General features: G+C 59.1%; 1 pseudogene; it reads left to right on the forward strand.

Annotated features, from left to right (window-relative positions):
• The first annotated feature begins 10,564 nt into the window (after positions 1-10,564).
• On the forward strand, positions 10,565-14,171 carry LOC137916442 (caskin-2-like; annotated as a pseudogene).
• Positions 14,172-15,350: the final 1,179 nt, after the last annotated feature.

The following is a 15,350-nucleotide window of genomic DNA, read 5'->3' on the forward strand; positions in this document are numbered from 1 at the left end:
AATGCAGACCCTGTAGCGGCTCAGAGTCAGGGAGAGTCCCCCATATGCTGACCCTGTAGCGGCTCAGAGTCAGGGCGAGGCCCCCTAATCAGGGACAGTCCCCCGAATGCTGACCCTGTAGCGGCTCAGAGTCAGGGCGAGTTCCCCTAATCAGGGTGAATCCCCCTAATGCTGACCCTGCAGCAGCTCAGAGTCAGGGCGAGCCCCCCTGATCAGGCCGAGTCTCCCTAATGCAGACCCTGTAGCGGCTCAGAGTCAGGGAGAGTCCCCCAAATGCTGACCCTGTAGCGGCTCAGAGTCAGGGCGAGGTCCCCTAATCAGGGCGGGTCTCCCTAATGCTGACCCTGTAGCGGCTCATAGTCAGGGCGAGGCCCCCTAATCAGGGCGAGTCTCCCTAATGCAGACCCTGTAGTGGCTCAGAGTCAGGAAGAGTCCACCAAATGCTCACCTTGTAGCGGCTTAGAGTCAGGGCGAGGCCCCCTAATCAGGGCGAGTCTCCCTAATGTTGACCCTGTAGCGGCTCAGAGTCAGGGCGAGGTCCCCTAATCAGGGCGGGTCTCCCTAATGCAGACCCTTTAGCGGCTCAGAGTCAGGGCGAGTCCCCCAAATGCTGACCCTGTAGCGGCTCAGAGTCAGGGCAAGGCCCCCTAATCAGGGACAGTCCCCCGAATGCTGACCCTGTAGCGGCTCAGAGTCAGGGCGAGCCCCCTAATGTTGACCCTGTAGCGGCTCAGAGTCAGGGCGAGACCCCCTGATCAGGCCGAGTCTCCCTAATGCAGACCCTGTCGCGGCTCAGAGTCAGGGAGAGTCCCCCAAATGCTGACCCTGTAGCGGCTCAGAGTCAGGGCGAGGTCCCCTAATCAGGGCGGGTCTCCCTAATGCTGACCCTGTAGCGGCTCAGAGTCAGGGCGAGGCCCCCTAATGCAGACCCTGTAGCGGATCAGAGTCAGGGAGAGTCCCCCAAATGCTGACCCTGTAGCGGCTCAGAGTCAGGGCGAGTTCCCCTAATGCTGACCCTGTAGCGGCTCAGAGTCAGGGCGAGGCCCCCTAATCAGGGCGAGTCTCCCTAATGCAGACCCTGTAGCGGCTCAGAGTCAGGGAGAGTCCCCCTAATGCTGACCCTGTAGCGGCTCAGAGTCAGGGCGAGCCCCTTAATGTTGACCTTGTAGCGGCTCAGAGTCAGGGCGAGTCCTCCTAATCAAGGCGAGTCTCCCTAATGCTGACCCTGTAGCGGCTCAGAGTCAGGGCGAGACCCCCTAATCAAGGCGAGTCTCCCTAATGCTGACCCTGGAGCGGCTCAGAGTCAGGGAGAGTCCCCCAAATGCTGACCCTGTAGCGGCTCAGAGTCAGGGCGAGACCCCCTAATCAAGGCGAGTCTCCCTAATGCAGACCCTGTAGCGGCTCAGAGTTAGGGCGAGTCCCCCTAATGCTGACCCTGTAGCGGCTCAGAGTCATGGCGAGGCCCTCTAATCAGGGCGAGTCTCAATAATGCTGACCCTGTAGCGGCTCAGAGTCAGGGCGAGTTCCCCTAATCAGGGTGAGTCCCCCTAATGCTGACCCTGCAGCAGCTCAGAGTCAGGGCGAGCCCCCTAATGTTGACCCTGTAGCGGCTCAGAGTCAGGGCGAGACCCCCTGATCAGGCCGAGTCTCCCTAATGCAGACCCTGTCGCGGCTCAGAGTCAGGGAGAGTCCCCCAAATGCTGACCCTGTAGCGGCTCAGAGTCAGGGCGAGGTCCCCTAATCAGGGCGGGTTTCCCTAATGCTGACCCTGTAGCGGCTCAGAGTCAGGGCGAGGCCCCCTAATCAGGGCGAGTCTCCCTAATGCAGACCCTGTAGCGGATCAGAGTCAGGGAGAGTCCCCCAAATGCTGACCCTGTAGCGGCTCAGAGTCAGGGCGAGTTCCCCTAATGCTGACCCTGTAGCGGCTCAGAGTCAGGGCGAGGCCCCCTAATCAGGGCGAGTCTCCCTAATGCAGACCTTGTAGCGGCTCAGAGTCAGGGAGAGTCCCCCTAATGCTGACCCTGTAGCGGCTCAGAGTCAGGGCGAGCCCCCTAATGCTGACCCTGTAGCGGCTCAGAGTCAGGGCGAGGTCCCCTAATCAGGGCGAGTCTCCCTAATGCAGACCCTGTAGCGGCTCAGAGTCAGGGAGAGTCCCCCAAATGCTGACCCTGTAGCGGCTCAGAGTCAGGGCGAATCCCCCTAATGCAGACCCTGTAGCGGCTCAGAGTCAGGGCGGGGCCCCCTAATGCTGACCCTGTAGCGGCTCAGAGTCAGGGTGAGACCTCCTAATCAAGGCGAGTCTCCCTAATGCTGACCCTGTAGCGGCTCAGAGTCAGGGAGAGTCCCCCTAATCAGGGCGAGTCTCCCTAATGCAGACCCTGTAGCGGCTCAGAGTCAGGGAGAGTCCCCCAAATGCTGACCCTGTAGCGGCTCAGAGTCAGGGCGAGTCTCCCTAATGCAAACCCTGTAGCGGCTCAGAGTCAGGGCGAGTTCCCCTAATCAGGGCGAGTCTCCGTAATGCTGACCCTGTAGCGGCTCAGAGTCAGGGCGAGCCCCCTAATGTTGACCCTGTAGCGGCTCAGAGTCAGGGCAAGCCCCCTAATGTTGACCCTGTAGCGGCTCAGAGTCAGGGAGAGTCCCCCAAATGCTGACCCTGTAGCGGCTCAGAGTCAGGGCGAGGCCCCCTAATCAGGGACAGTCCCCCGAATGCTGACCCTGTAGCGGCTCAGAGTCAGGGCGAGCCTAATGTTGACCCTGTAGCGGCTCAGAGTCAGGGCGAGACCCCCTGATCAGGCCGAGTCTCCCTAATGCAGACCCTGTCGCGGCTCAGAGTCAGGGAGAGTCCCCCAAATGCTGACCCTGTAGCGGCTCAGAGTCAGGGCGAGGTCCCCTAATCAGGGCGGGTCTCCCTAATGCTGACCCTGTAGCGGCTCAGAGTCAGGGCGAGGCCCCCTAATCAGGGCGAGTCTCCCTAATGCAGACCCTGTAGCGGATCAGAGTCAGGGAGAGTCCCCCAAATGCTGACCCTGTAGCGGCTCAGAGTCAGGGCGAGTTCCCCTAATGCTGACCCTGTAGCGGCTCAGAGTCAGGGCGAGGCCCCCTAATCAGGGCGAGTCTCCCTAATGCAGACCCTGTAGCGGCTCAGAGTCAGGGAGAGTCCCCCTAATGCTGACCCTGTAGCGGCTCAGAGTCAGGGCGAGCCCCTTAATGTTGACCTTGTAGCGGCTCAGAGTCAGGGCGAGTCCTCCTAATCAAGGCGAGTCTCCCTAATGCTGACCCTGTAGCGGCTCAGAGTCAGGGCGAGACCCCCTAATCAAGGCGAGTCTCCCTAATGCTGACCCTGGAGCGGCTCAGAGTCAGGGAGAGTCCCCCAAATGCTGACCCTGTAGCGGCTCAGAGTCAGGGCGAGACCCCCTAATCAAGGCGAGTCTCCCTAATGCAGACCCTGTAGCGGCTCAGAGTTAGGGCGAGTCCCCCTAATGCTGACCCTGTAGCGGCTCAGAGTCATGGCGAGGCCCTCTAATCAGGGCGAGTCTCAATAATGCAGACCCTGTAGCGGCTCAGAGTCAGGGAGAGTCCCCCTAATGCAGACCCTGTAGCGGCTCAGAGTCAGGGAGAGTCCCCCAAATGCTGACCCTGTAGCGGCTCAGAGTCAGGGCGAGACCCCCTAATCAAGGCGAGTCTCCCTAATGCTGACCCTGTAGCGGCTCAGCGTCAGGACGAGGCCCCCTAATCAGGGCGGGTCTCCCTAATGCAGACCCTGTAGCGGCTCAGAGTCAGGGCGAGTCCCCCTAATGCTGACCCTGTAGCGGCTCAGAGTCAGGGCGAGACCCCCTAATCAAGGCGAGTCTCCCTAATGCTGACCCTGTAGCGGCTCAGAGTCAGGGCGAGTCCCCCAAATGTTGACCCTGTAGCGGCTCAGAGTCAGGGCGAGACCCCCTAATGTTGACCCTGTAGCGGCTCAGAGTCAGGGCGAGTCCCCCTAATCAAGGCGAGTCTCCCTAATGCTGACCCTGTAGCGGCTCAGAGTCAGGGCGAGGCCCCCTAATCAGGGCGAGTCTCCCTAATGCAGACCCTGTAGCGGCTCAGAGTCAGGGCGAGCCCCCTAATGTTGACCCTGTAGCGGCTCAGAGTCAGGGAGAGTCCCCCAAATGCTGACCCTGTAGCGGCTCAGAGTCAGGGCGAGCCCCCGAATGCTGACCCTGTAGCGGCTCAGAGTCAGGGCAAGTCTCCCTAATGCTGACCCTGTAGCGGCTCAGAGTCAGGGCGAGACCTCCTAATCAAGGCGAGTCTCCCTAATGCTGACCCTGTAGCGGCTCAGAGTCAGGGAGAGTCCCCCAAATGCTGACCCTGTAGCGGCTCAGACTCAGGGCGAGACCGCCTAATCAAGGCGAGTCTCCCTAATGCTGACCCTGTAGAGGCTCAGAGTCAGGGCGAGGTCCCCTAATCAAGGCGAGTCTCCCTAATGCAGACCCTGTAGCGGCTCAGATTCAGGGAGAGTCCCCCTAATGCTGACCCTGTAGCGGCTCAGAGTCAGGGCGAGGCCCCCTAATCAGGGCGAGTCTCCCTAATGCTGACCCTGTAGCGGCTCAGAGTTAGGGCGAGGCCGCCTAATCAGGGCGAGTCTCCCTAATGCAGACCCTGTAGCGGCTCAGAGTCAGGGAGAGTCCCCCAAATGTTGACCCTGTAGCGGCTCAGAGTCAGGGCAAGGCCCCCTAATCAGGGCAACTCTCCCTAATGCAGACCCTGTAGCGGCTCAGAGTCAGGGAGAGTCCCCCAAATGCTGACCCTGTAGCGGCTCAGAGTCAGGGCGAGGCCCCCTAATGCTGACCCTGTAGCGGCTCAGAGTCAGGGCGACTCTCCTTAATGCAGACCCTGTAGCGGCTCAGAGTCAGGGCAAGTTCCCCTAATCAGGGCGAGTCCCCCTAATCAGGGCGATTCCCCCTAATCAGGGCGATTCCCCCTAATCAGGGCGAGTCTCCCTAATGCTGACCCTGTAGCGGCTCAGAGTCAGGGAGAGTCCCCCAAATGCTGACCCTGTAGCGGCTCAGAGTCAGGGCGAGTCTCCCTAATGCAGACCCTGTAGCGGCTCAGAGTCAGGGCGAGTTCCCCTAATCAGGGCGAGTCTCCCTAATGCTGACCCTGTAGCGGCTCAGAGTCAGGGCGAGGCCCCCTGATCAGGCCGAGTCCCCCTAATGCTGACCCTGTAGCGGCTCAGAGTCAGGGCGAGTTCCCCTAATCAGGGCGAGTCCCCCTAATGCTGACCCTGTAGCGGCTCAGAGTCAGGGCGAGCCCCCTAATGTTGACCCTGTAGCGGCTCAGAGTCAGGGAGAGTCCCCCAAATGCCGACCCTGTAGCGGCTCAGAGTCAGGGCGAGCCCCCAAATGCTGACCCTGTAGCGGCTCAGAGTCAGGGCGAGTCTCCCTAATGCTGACCCTGTAGCGGCTCAGAGTCAGGGCGAGACCCCCTAATCAAGGCGAGTCTCCCTAATGCTGACCCTGTAGCGGCTCAGAGTCAGGGAGAGTCCCCCAAATGCTGACCCTGTAGCGGCTCAGAGTCAGGGCGAGACCGCCTAATAAAGGCAAGTCTCCCTAATGCTGACCCTGTAGCGGCTCAGAGTCAGGACGAGGCCCCCTAATCAGGGCGAGTCTCCCTAATGCAGACCCTGTAGTGGCTCAGTCAGGGAGAGTCCCCCAAATGCTGACCCTGTAGCGGCTCAGAGTCAGGGCGAGGCCCCCTAATCAGGGCGAGTCTCCCTAATGCTGACCCTGTAGCGGCTCAGAGTCAGGGCGAGGCCCCCTAATCAGGGCGAGTCTCCCTAATGCAGACCCTGTAGCGGCTCAGATTCAGGGAGAGTCCCCCTAATGCTGACCCTGTAGCGGCTCAGAGTCAGGGCGAGGCCCCCTAATCAGGGCGAGTCTCCCTAATGCAGACCCTGTAGCGGCTCAGAGTCAGGGCGAGTCTCCCTAATGCAGACCCTGTAGCGGCTCAGAGTCAGGGCGAGTCCCCCTAATGCTGACCCTGTAGCGGCTCAGAGTCAGGGAGAGTCCCCCAAATGCTGACCCTGTAGCGGCTCAGAGTCAGGGCGAGGCCCCCTAATCAGGGCGAGTCTCCCTAATGCAGACCCTGTAGCGGCTCAGAGTCAGGGCGAGCCCCCTAATGTTGACCCTGTAGCGGCTCAGAGTCAGGGCGAGCCCCCTAATGTTGACCCTGTAGCGGCTCAGAGTCAGGGAGAGTCCCCCAAATGTTGACCCTGTAGCGGCTCAGAGTCAGGGCGAGCCCCCTAATGTTGACCCTGTAGCGGCTCAGAGTCTGGGAGAGTCCCCCAAATGCTGACCCTGTAGCGGCTCAGAGTCAGGGCGAATCTCCCTAATGCTGACCCTGTAGCGGCTCAGAGTCAGGGCGAGACCCCCTAATCAAGGCGAGTCTCCCTAATGCTGACCCTGTAGCGGCCCAGAGTCAGGGAGAGTCCCCCAAATGCTGACCCTGTAGCGGCTCAGACTCAGGGCGAGACCGCCTAATCAAGGCGAGTCTCCCTAATGCTGACCCTGTAGAGGGTCAGAGTCAGGGCGAGGTCCCCTAATCAAGGCGAGTCTCCCTAATGCAGACCCTGTAGCGGCTCAGATTCAGGGAGAGTCCCCCTAATGCTGACCCTGTTGCGGCTCAGAGTCAGGGCGAGGCCCCCTAATCAGGGCGAGTTTCCCTAATGCAGACCCTGTAGCGGCTCAGAGTCAGGGCGAGCCCCCTAATGTTGACCCTGTAGCGGCTCAGAGTCAGGGCGAGGCCCCCTAATCAGGGCGAGTCTCCCTAATGCTGACCCTGTAGCGGCTCAGAGTCAGGGCGGAGGCCCCCTGATCAGGCCGAGTCTCCCTAATGCAGACCCTGTAGCGGCTCAGAGTCAGGGAGAGTCCCCCAAATGCTGACCCTGTAGCGGCTCAGAGTCAGGGCGAGGCCCCCTAATCAGGGCGAGTCTCCCTAATGCAGACCCTGTAGCGGCTCAGATTCAGGGAGAGTCCCCCTAATGCTGACCCTGTAGCGGCTCAGAGTCAGGGCGAGTCCCCCTAATGCTGACCCTGTAGCGGCTCAGAGTCAGGGCGAGGCCCCCTAATCAGGGCGAGTCTCCCTAATGCTGACCCTGTAGCGGCTCAGAGTCAGGGCGGAGGCCCCCTGATCAGGCCGAGTCTCCCTAATGCAGACCCTGTAGCGGCTCAGAGTCAGGGCGAGGCCCCCTAATCAGGGCGAGTCTCCCTAATGCAGACCCTGTAGCGGCTCAGATTCAGGGAGAGTCCCCCTAATGCTGACCCTGTAGCGGCTCAGAGTCAGGGCGAGTCCCCCTAATGCTGACCCTGTAGCGGCTCAGAGTCAGGGCGAGGCCCCCTAATCAGGGCGAGTCTCCCTAATGCTGACCCTGTAGCGGCTCAGAGTCAGGGCGGAGGCCCCCTGATCAGGCCGAGTCTCCCAAATGCTGACCCTGTAGCGGCTCAGAGTCAGGGCGAGGCCCCCTAATCAGGGCGAGTCTCCCTAATGCAGACCCTGTAGCGGCTCAGATTCAGGGAGAGTCCCCCTAATGCTGACCCTGTAGCGGCTCAGAGTCAGGGCGAGGCCCCCTAATGCTGACCCTGTAGCGGCTCAGAGTCAGGGCGAGGCCCCCTAATCAGGGCGAGTCTCCCTAATGCTGACCCTGTAGCGGCTCAGAGTTAGGGCGAGGCCGCCTAATCAGGGCGAGTCTCCCTAATGCAGACCCTGTAGCGGCTCAGAGTCAGGGAGAGTCCCCCAAATGTTGACCCTGTAGCGGCTCAGAGTCAGGGCAAGGCCCCCTAATCAGGGCAACTCTCCCTAATGCAGACCCTGTAGCGGCTCAGAGTCAGGGAGAGTCCCCCAAATGCTGACCCTGTAGCGGCTCAGAGTCAGGGCAAGGCCCCCTAATGCTGACCCTGTAGCGGCTCAGAGTCAGGGCGACTCTCCTTAATGCAGACCCTGTAGCGGCTCAGAGTCAGGGCAAGTTCCCCTAATCAGGGCGAGTCCCCCTAATCAGGGCGATTCCCCCTAATCAGGGCGAGTCTCCCTAATGCTGACCCTGTAGCGGCTCAGAGTCAGGGAGAGTCCCCCAAATGCTGACCCTGTAGCGGCTCAGAGTCAGGGCGAGTCTCCCTAATGCAGACCCTGTAGCGGCTCAGAGTCAGGGCGAGTTCCCCTAATCAGGGCGAGTCTCCCTAATGCTGACCCTGTAGCGGCTCAGAGTCAGGGCGAGGCCCCCTGATCAGGCCGAGTCCCCCTAATGCTGACCCTGTAGCGGCTCAGAGTCAGGGCGAGTTCCCCTAATCAGGGCGAGTCCCCCTAATGCTGACCCTGTAGCGGCTCAGAGTCAGGGCGAGCCCCCTAATGTTGACCCTGTAGCGGCTCAGAGTCAGGGAGAGTCCCCCAAATGCCGACCCTGTAGCGGCTCAGAGTCAGGGCGAGCCCCCAAATGCTGACCCTGTAGCGGCTCAGAGTCAGGGCGAGTCTCCCTAATGCTGACCCTGTAGCGGCTCAGAGTCAGGGCGAGACCCCCTAATCAAGGCGAGTCTCCCTAATGCTGACCCTGTAGCGGCTCAGAGTCAGGGAGAGTCCCCCAAATGCTGACCCTGTAGCGGCTCAGAGTCAGGACGAGGCCCCCTAATCAGGGCGAGTCTCCCTAATGCAGACCCTGTAGTGGCTCAGTCAGGGAGAGTCCCCCAAATGCTGACCCTGTAGCGGCTCAGAGTCAGGGCGAGGCCCCCTAATCAGGGCGAGTCTCCCTAATGCAGACCCTGTAGCGGCTCAGATTCAGGGAGAGTCCCCCTAATGCTGACCCTGTTGCGGCTCAGAGTCAGGGCGAGGCCCCCTAATCAGGGCGAGTCTCCCTAATGCAGACCCTGTAGCGGCTCAGAGTCAGGGAGAGTCCCCCAAATGCCGACCCTGTAGCGGCTCAGAGTCAGGGCGAGCCCCCAAATGCTGACCCTGTAGCGGCTCAGAGTCAGGGCGAGTCTCCCTAATGCTGACCCTGTAGCGGCTCAGAGTCAGGGCGAGACCCCCTAATCAAGGCGAGTCTCCCTAATGCTGACCCTGTAGCGGCTCAGAGTCAGGGAGAGTCCCCCAAATGCTGACCCTGTAGCGGCTCAGAGTCAGGGCGAGACCGCCTAATAAAGGCAAGTCTCCCTAATGCTGACCCTGTAGCGGCTCAGAGTCAGGGAGAGTCCCCCAAATGCTGACCCTGTAGCGGCTCAGAGTCAGGACGAGGCCCCCTAATCAGGGCGAGTCTCCCTAATGCAGACCCTGTAGTGGCTCAGTCAGGGAGAGTCCCCCAAATGCTGACCCTGTAGCGGCTCAGAGTCAGGGCGAGGCCCCCTAATCAGGGCGAGTCTCCCTAATGCAGACCCTGTAGCGGCTCAGATTCAGGGAGAGTCCCCCTAATGCTGACCCTGTAGCGGCTCAGAGTCAGGGCGAGGCCCCCTAATCAGGGCGAGTCTCCCTAATGCAGACCCTGTAGTGGCTCAGTCAGGGAGAGTCCCCCAAATGCTGACCCTGTAGCGGCTCAGAGTCAGGGCGAGTCTCCCTAATGCAGACCCTGTAGCGGCTCAGAGTCAGGGCGAGTCCCCCTAATGCTGACCCTGTAGCGGCTCAGAGTCAGGGAGAGTCCCCCAAATGCTGACCCTGTAGCGGCTCAGAGTCAGGGCGAGGCCCCCTAATCAGGGCGAGTCTCCCTAATGCAGACCCTGTAGCGGCTCAGAGTCAGGGCGAGCCCCCTAAATGTTGACCCTGTAGCGGCTCAGAGTCAGGGCGAGCCCCCTAATGTTGACCCTGTAGCGGCTCAGAGTCAGGGAGAGTCCCCCAAATGCTGACCCTGTAGCGGCTCAGAGTCAGGGCGAGCCCCCGAATGCTGACCCTGTAGCGGCTCAGAGTCAGGGCGAGTCTCCCTAATGCTGACCCTGTAGCGGCTCAGAGTCAGGGCGAGACCCCCTAATCAGGGCGAGTCTCCCTAATGCAGACCCTGTAGCGGCTCAGTCAGGGAGAGTCCCCCAAATGCTGACCCTGTAGCGGCTCAGAGTCAGGGCGAGGCCCCCTAATCAGGGCGAGTCTCCCTAATGCAGACCCTGTAGCGGCTCAGAGTCAGGGCGAGCCCCCTAATGTTGACCCTGTAGCGGCTCAGAGTCAGGGCGAGGCCCCCTAATCAGGGCGAGTCTCCCTAATGCAGACCCTGTAGCGGCTCAGATTCAGGGAGAGTCCCCCTAATGCTGACCCTGTAGCGGCTCAGAGTCAGGGCGAGGCCCCCTTATCAGGACGAGTCTCCCTAATGCAGACCCTGTAGCGGCTCAGAGTCAGGGCGAGCCGCCTAATGCAGACCCTGTAGCGGCTCAGAGTCAGGGCGAGTCCCCCTAATGCTGACCTTGTAGCGGCTCAGAGTCCGGGCGAGTCCCCCTAATCAGGGCGAGTCTCCCTAATGCAGACCCTGTAGCGGCTCAGAGTCAGGGCGAGTTCCCCTAGTCAGGGCGAGACCCCCTAGTCAGGGTGAGTCCCCCTAATGCTGACCCTGTGTGTCTTCTAGGTGGCTCCAGTCTGCAGCCCAGCAGCACTCAGAAAGGTTTAATGAGACCACAGCAGCTTCTGGAGGGTTAGGGTGCAGAGTGTAAGAGCCTGATAAAGACGTGTCCCCCATCTCTGTTGTAGGACTCTGAGGCCAAAGCACCAGTGGTTGTGTGAGTTCCAGTTGGGCCAGTACACAGCCGACTTCCTCCATGCAGGATATGATGTACCCACTATCAGCAGGATGACCCCCGAGGTGTGTCCAGGAGCGGCTCACTATAGTACCGTTGTTGATCAATGTTACGGGACAATGCTCGGTGATGGAGGATGAACCTCTGCCAGAGCAGCTGCTCCAGCAGGTGCATCTGGAAAACCTAGAATTTACTGGAAAGGTTCAGTGTTTGAAGTTCCCTTCAGGAAGGGAGAACTGAGAACAAAAGTACAATAGAACGGTGCCGGATCCGGAATCACACCTAAAACCGATTCAGGAATTTACTGAGGACAACTCATAACGTGAGCCAGTAGCGTGTGGCCCCCGCATGCAGCTCAGGTGCAGCTCGGATGCAGCTCTCTGATGTCTCGGATGTCCCCGTGGACCTGAACCAGCTGCTGGACGCTCTGTGGCACTGCCTGTTTGCACGGCTGGGAATGAGGGTTGGGCTTTCTCTCCGTCACCAGAGGACCCAGTAATGAACAAGAATAGACGGTTTGTGCACGGGCTGCTGACATTTGTCTCACTCTTCAGGACCTCACCGCCATCGGAGTGACCAAGCCAGGCCACAGGAAGAAGATCTCCATGGAGATCGTCCGTCTGAACATCCCTGAGTGGCTGCCGGGCTACATTCCTGTGAGAAACGCCTCTAATGTCTGTCTCGTGGCCTTCTCATCCAGCCCACGCCGTGTATGCTCCACCAGGTGATTGTGTCTCCCTGTCTCCCTGTCTTCTGTCTCGTGGCCTTCTCATCCAGCCCACGCCGTTTAAGACCTTTACGTGTGTCTTCACGTGACGGCACGGAGCAGCATAATGGACACCTCCTCCTCCTCCGCTGAAGAGTAAAGAGAAGCTTTCCAAACTCCTGGAATATTAGGCTGCACAGGAGCAGCTCCGTGCAGAGCCAGTGTCTTCATCGACCATTGGACACACACCGGAATACACTTCTGTATGCTCCACCAGGTGATTGTGTCTCCCTGTCTTCTGTCTCGTCGGTCCCGTGTTTGCTGCGGCACAGTCTGACCTGGCGGAGTGGTTGAGCGTAATCGGACTGCCTCAGTACCAGAAGAGAATGTGTGACAACGGCTATGACTCCATCACTATAGTCAAAGACATCACCTGGGAGGACCTGCAGGAGATAGGCATCACCAAACTGGGTGAGGCTTCTGGGACACCGACTGTGCATGGGATGGGTGCCCTGGACAGGTGAAGTCTCGCCTCGTCTCGATGCTCTAACGAAGCGTTGTGAGTCTGGTGTTCAACATTTGTAATCCTCTAGACTTCTAGTCGGTAACGGGTTCTCTTAAGAAATTCATGATTCAGATGAAAGTACGGTTCACATTTCATTTGGGAATCCAAGTCCCAGCGTCTGGAGGAAGGGTCGGGAGTCACCGGATCCAAGATGCTTCAAGTCCAGGGTCTACCTACAGGGCCAGTACTGGTGGACCTGGTTTGCTGGACCCTAGAGAATCCGGGGGTTTATCAAGAGGAGGTTACGAGGCACAGACTATAAAAGCATCCTGGGCTTCCACAAGCCCCCAGAGCAGCCGACTGATCGCCCCCCCCCTGAAGAACCAGCCCCCGCCAAGGACTAACACGAGTTTCCAGAAGTTTGAAGTTTCTGTCTAGTAAATCCTTTTTTCTGCCCAATCTTATGAAATATTCAGACATTTTGAGATACTCAAAATGTAAATATTTCAGGTGTGTCTTTGATGTTTGGATGTTTATTGAGGAACTTCCTACCACATGTCTGAAGGGTTAGTTTGCTTAAACCCTCTGTCCGCTCTTTATGTCTCAGGCCATCAGAAGAAGCTCATGTTGGCAGTGAAGAGGCTGAGTGACCTGCAGCACTCTCGCAGCCATGGCGACAGAGCTAGAGGCGGGACTCCAACGGAAACCCGCCGCCCTTGAGGTGGTGGCGATTGAACACGCACCGAGTTACGCGTACTCTGACGCTCCTTCTGACAACTGCTGCCCTTCCCCTCGCACCCCAAGAAAGCTCCTCTCCTTCCAGGACAGCAAGTTGAGCGCCGAGCTGCAGAGTGCCATGATGGGCAGGATGGGAGGAGCTGCTCACATGTACGGCGTGACGGGCGGGATCTGTATTGCAGCCGGGTCTGCCAGTCAGGAAAGCATTGGCATGCGATCGGGGGGATCAGGGAACCCTGGAAATGCAGCTTCAGCCAGAGCATGAAGTCAGGCAGAGAGTCTAGAAAATGGAGGAAGAAGTCGACAGAGTCGCTCTGCTACCCCCAACAAACTCCCCTTCCCACCCCTAACTCCCCCGCTGACCCCCAGCAAAACGCCTCGCTTTGCTTACCCGGCGCTTCCACTCAAGCCCAAAGCAATCCGGTCTCCTAACGGGCTCCATCAGGAGCATCACCCCCCATGAGCTTCCCCTCCCCCCACACAGAAGACCATGGGACCAGGGGGCATCCCCATCCCTCTGCTGGGACTCCAGCCCAAACCAGCGCCACATAAGAAGCGCTCCCAAAGCTTGACTCGCCACGCGTTGTCTGATGGTGAACCGGACGACGATGAAGACGGCTCTTCCTCTGCAGCCGTACCCTCCTATGCCACCCTGTCCCGCAGGCCAGGACATGCTGCAGGAAACCGCAGCCATTCCTTTGCTGTGCGAGCCCGACGCAAAGGCCCGCCTCCACCTCCGCCGAAGAGGATGAGCTCCGTGAGCAGCAGCCCAGAGGAGAAAGGGAGGGTGAGGAGCATTGCAGCCAGGCTGGAGGGGGCCGGCAGCAGGAGCCCATCCAGGAGGAGAGATGTGCCACCAACCAGCATCCCCGTTTCCTCCACGGCTGCTCATGGGACGACTCCGGTTGTCCCCCTGCAGCACTCCAAGCCTGTCCCTTCTCCGGGCCTGGCAGGATTACGGAGGGCAGGAAGTCGGACAACGGACAAAGAGACCGTCAGACAAAGAGGTTCAGGCCCAGGCGGCGCATCTGGAGAGGGAGCGATGAAGAGTGAGAGAACATCTCCAAAGCGCTACCCTCGCCACCTTCCTTTTGATGAAGAAGGCAACCTCGCTATCAAACGGCGGCCAAGGATTCCAGTCCTCATCCATGCAGACGCTGAGGACAAGACTTCCCCTGAGGGTCCAGTGCAAACCACAAACAACCTTGGGCGCCCAGAGTTCAACCTGAAAGAGTCTGACACGGTGAAAAGACGACACAAACCCAAAGATCCATCAAACCCAGAAGACGACTGCACATGTAGCGAAGTCAGCATGCAGAGCGATGATGGGTTCCAGAGGACAGGCTCTATGGGGTTAGGGTTAGGGACACTGTGGGCACCAAGCCCACAGTGTCTTCAGAACCGGCCTTTCCTTTCCTACAAGACCAGATGGTACACCAGACAGCAGTGTCCCCAGTCCAACCTGGTGTCCAAACCATTCCTAAACTAGCCAACGCTTCCCCAAAGCTGCGGGACCCCCCACAAACGCAGTCTACACCCAGTCCCCAACCTCTGAGACAGACACAGACCATGACGTCCAAGTCGGAGCGTAAACCCAAAGCTGCTAGTTCTGTGGAATCACGGCTCCCTCGGCCCGGCGTGGCCTCGGCGCCGTCAGGTAACGATTGTGATGTCTCTGACTACAGAACACATGCTTTCAGGATGATGATGATGATTCCTTTGCTTGTCTCTCAGGATCGGTCTGTCCATCCTCGCCCCAGACGTCCACGCCCCTGTGTGACGCCGCCTGTCTGGAGGTGCTGGCCCAGCAGAGACTGGAGCAAACCAGCACGTCACTGGAGGCTGCTCTCAAGTTGGGGGAGGACAAACTGTCCCGGGGCAGCAGTGTGGGCAGGTAGGGATGGACGTGGCGTCCGACTGCAGGACGGAGCTCCTGCTTCATGTAACGTCTCTCTGTCTCTGGCAGCAGCACGGCGAAGGCAGCAGGAATTATCCTGGATGACATCGGGACCATGTTTGATGACCTGGCCGACCAGTTGGACGCCATGCTGGACTGGCGTCCTGACAGCCCGCCTCCACCGGCACACCTCTGATTCAGGGCACCACGGGTCCATTGATATACCTGTTACGTGTACATGTATAGACATGGTGTACGTGTAGTCAGATATTTTTATGCTCGGTATATTTATATTTAGTTTTTTAAACTCTGACTTCCTGTTGAGTGCGTAAACTAGCACTACTCTGTTAAAGAGGGGAGGAGTTTCAGGCGTGGCTGCTGTGATGGCAGCGTTTCAACGGTCGTCTCAAATGTCTGGTCTGTGCCAGAAGAAGGTGCGTCCTGACGTAGCCTGCGCTAACAGGTGCAGCTTTGTGAGGCGGTTAGTTCCCGGCCAGCAGGGCGGCTCCTCGAATCCAGACACGGCACTTTATTTTAAATCCATCCCAATAAGATTTTGCAGCATAAGACAGTCCGCCCCGTCCCGCTCCATACACTCCCTTTGTGTCTCTCTGTGTCTTGAATGCTACATTTATTTACTCGGACTCTTTGAACAGCAGCAGACTTTTCAGGGAACCGGCTGAGGTGGGGTCAGGGAGCTGGCATGTTCGTAAAGATTCTGAGGTACGTTGAAACCGCAGCAGCCAGTCGTAGTTAAATAAAGTTCTGCAC

Source organism: Brachionichthys hirsutus, unplaced genomic scaffold (assembly GCF_040956055.1).
Source record: "Brachionichthys hirsutus isolate HB-005 unplaced genomic scaffold, CSIRO-AGI_Bhir_v1 contig_973, whole genome shotgun sequence".
NCBI classification, from domain to species: Eukaryota; Metazoa; Chordata; class Actinopteri; order Lophiiformes; family Brachionichthyidae; genus Brachionichthys; species Brachionichthys hirsutus.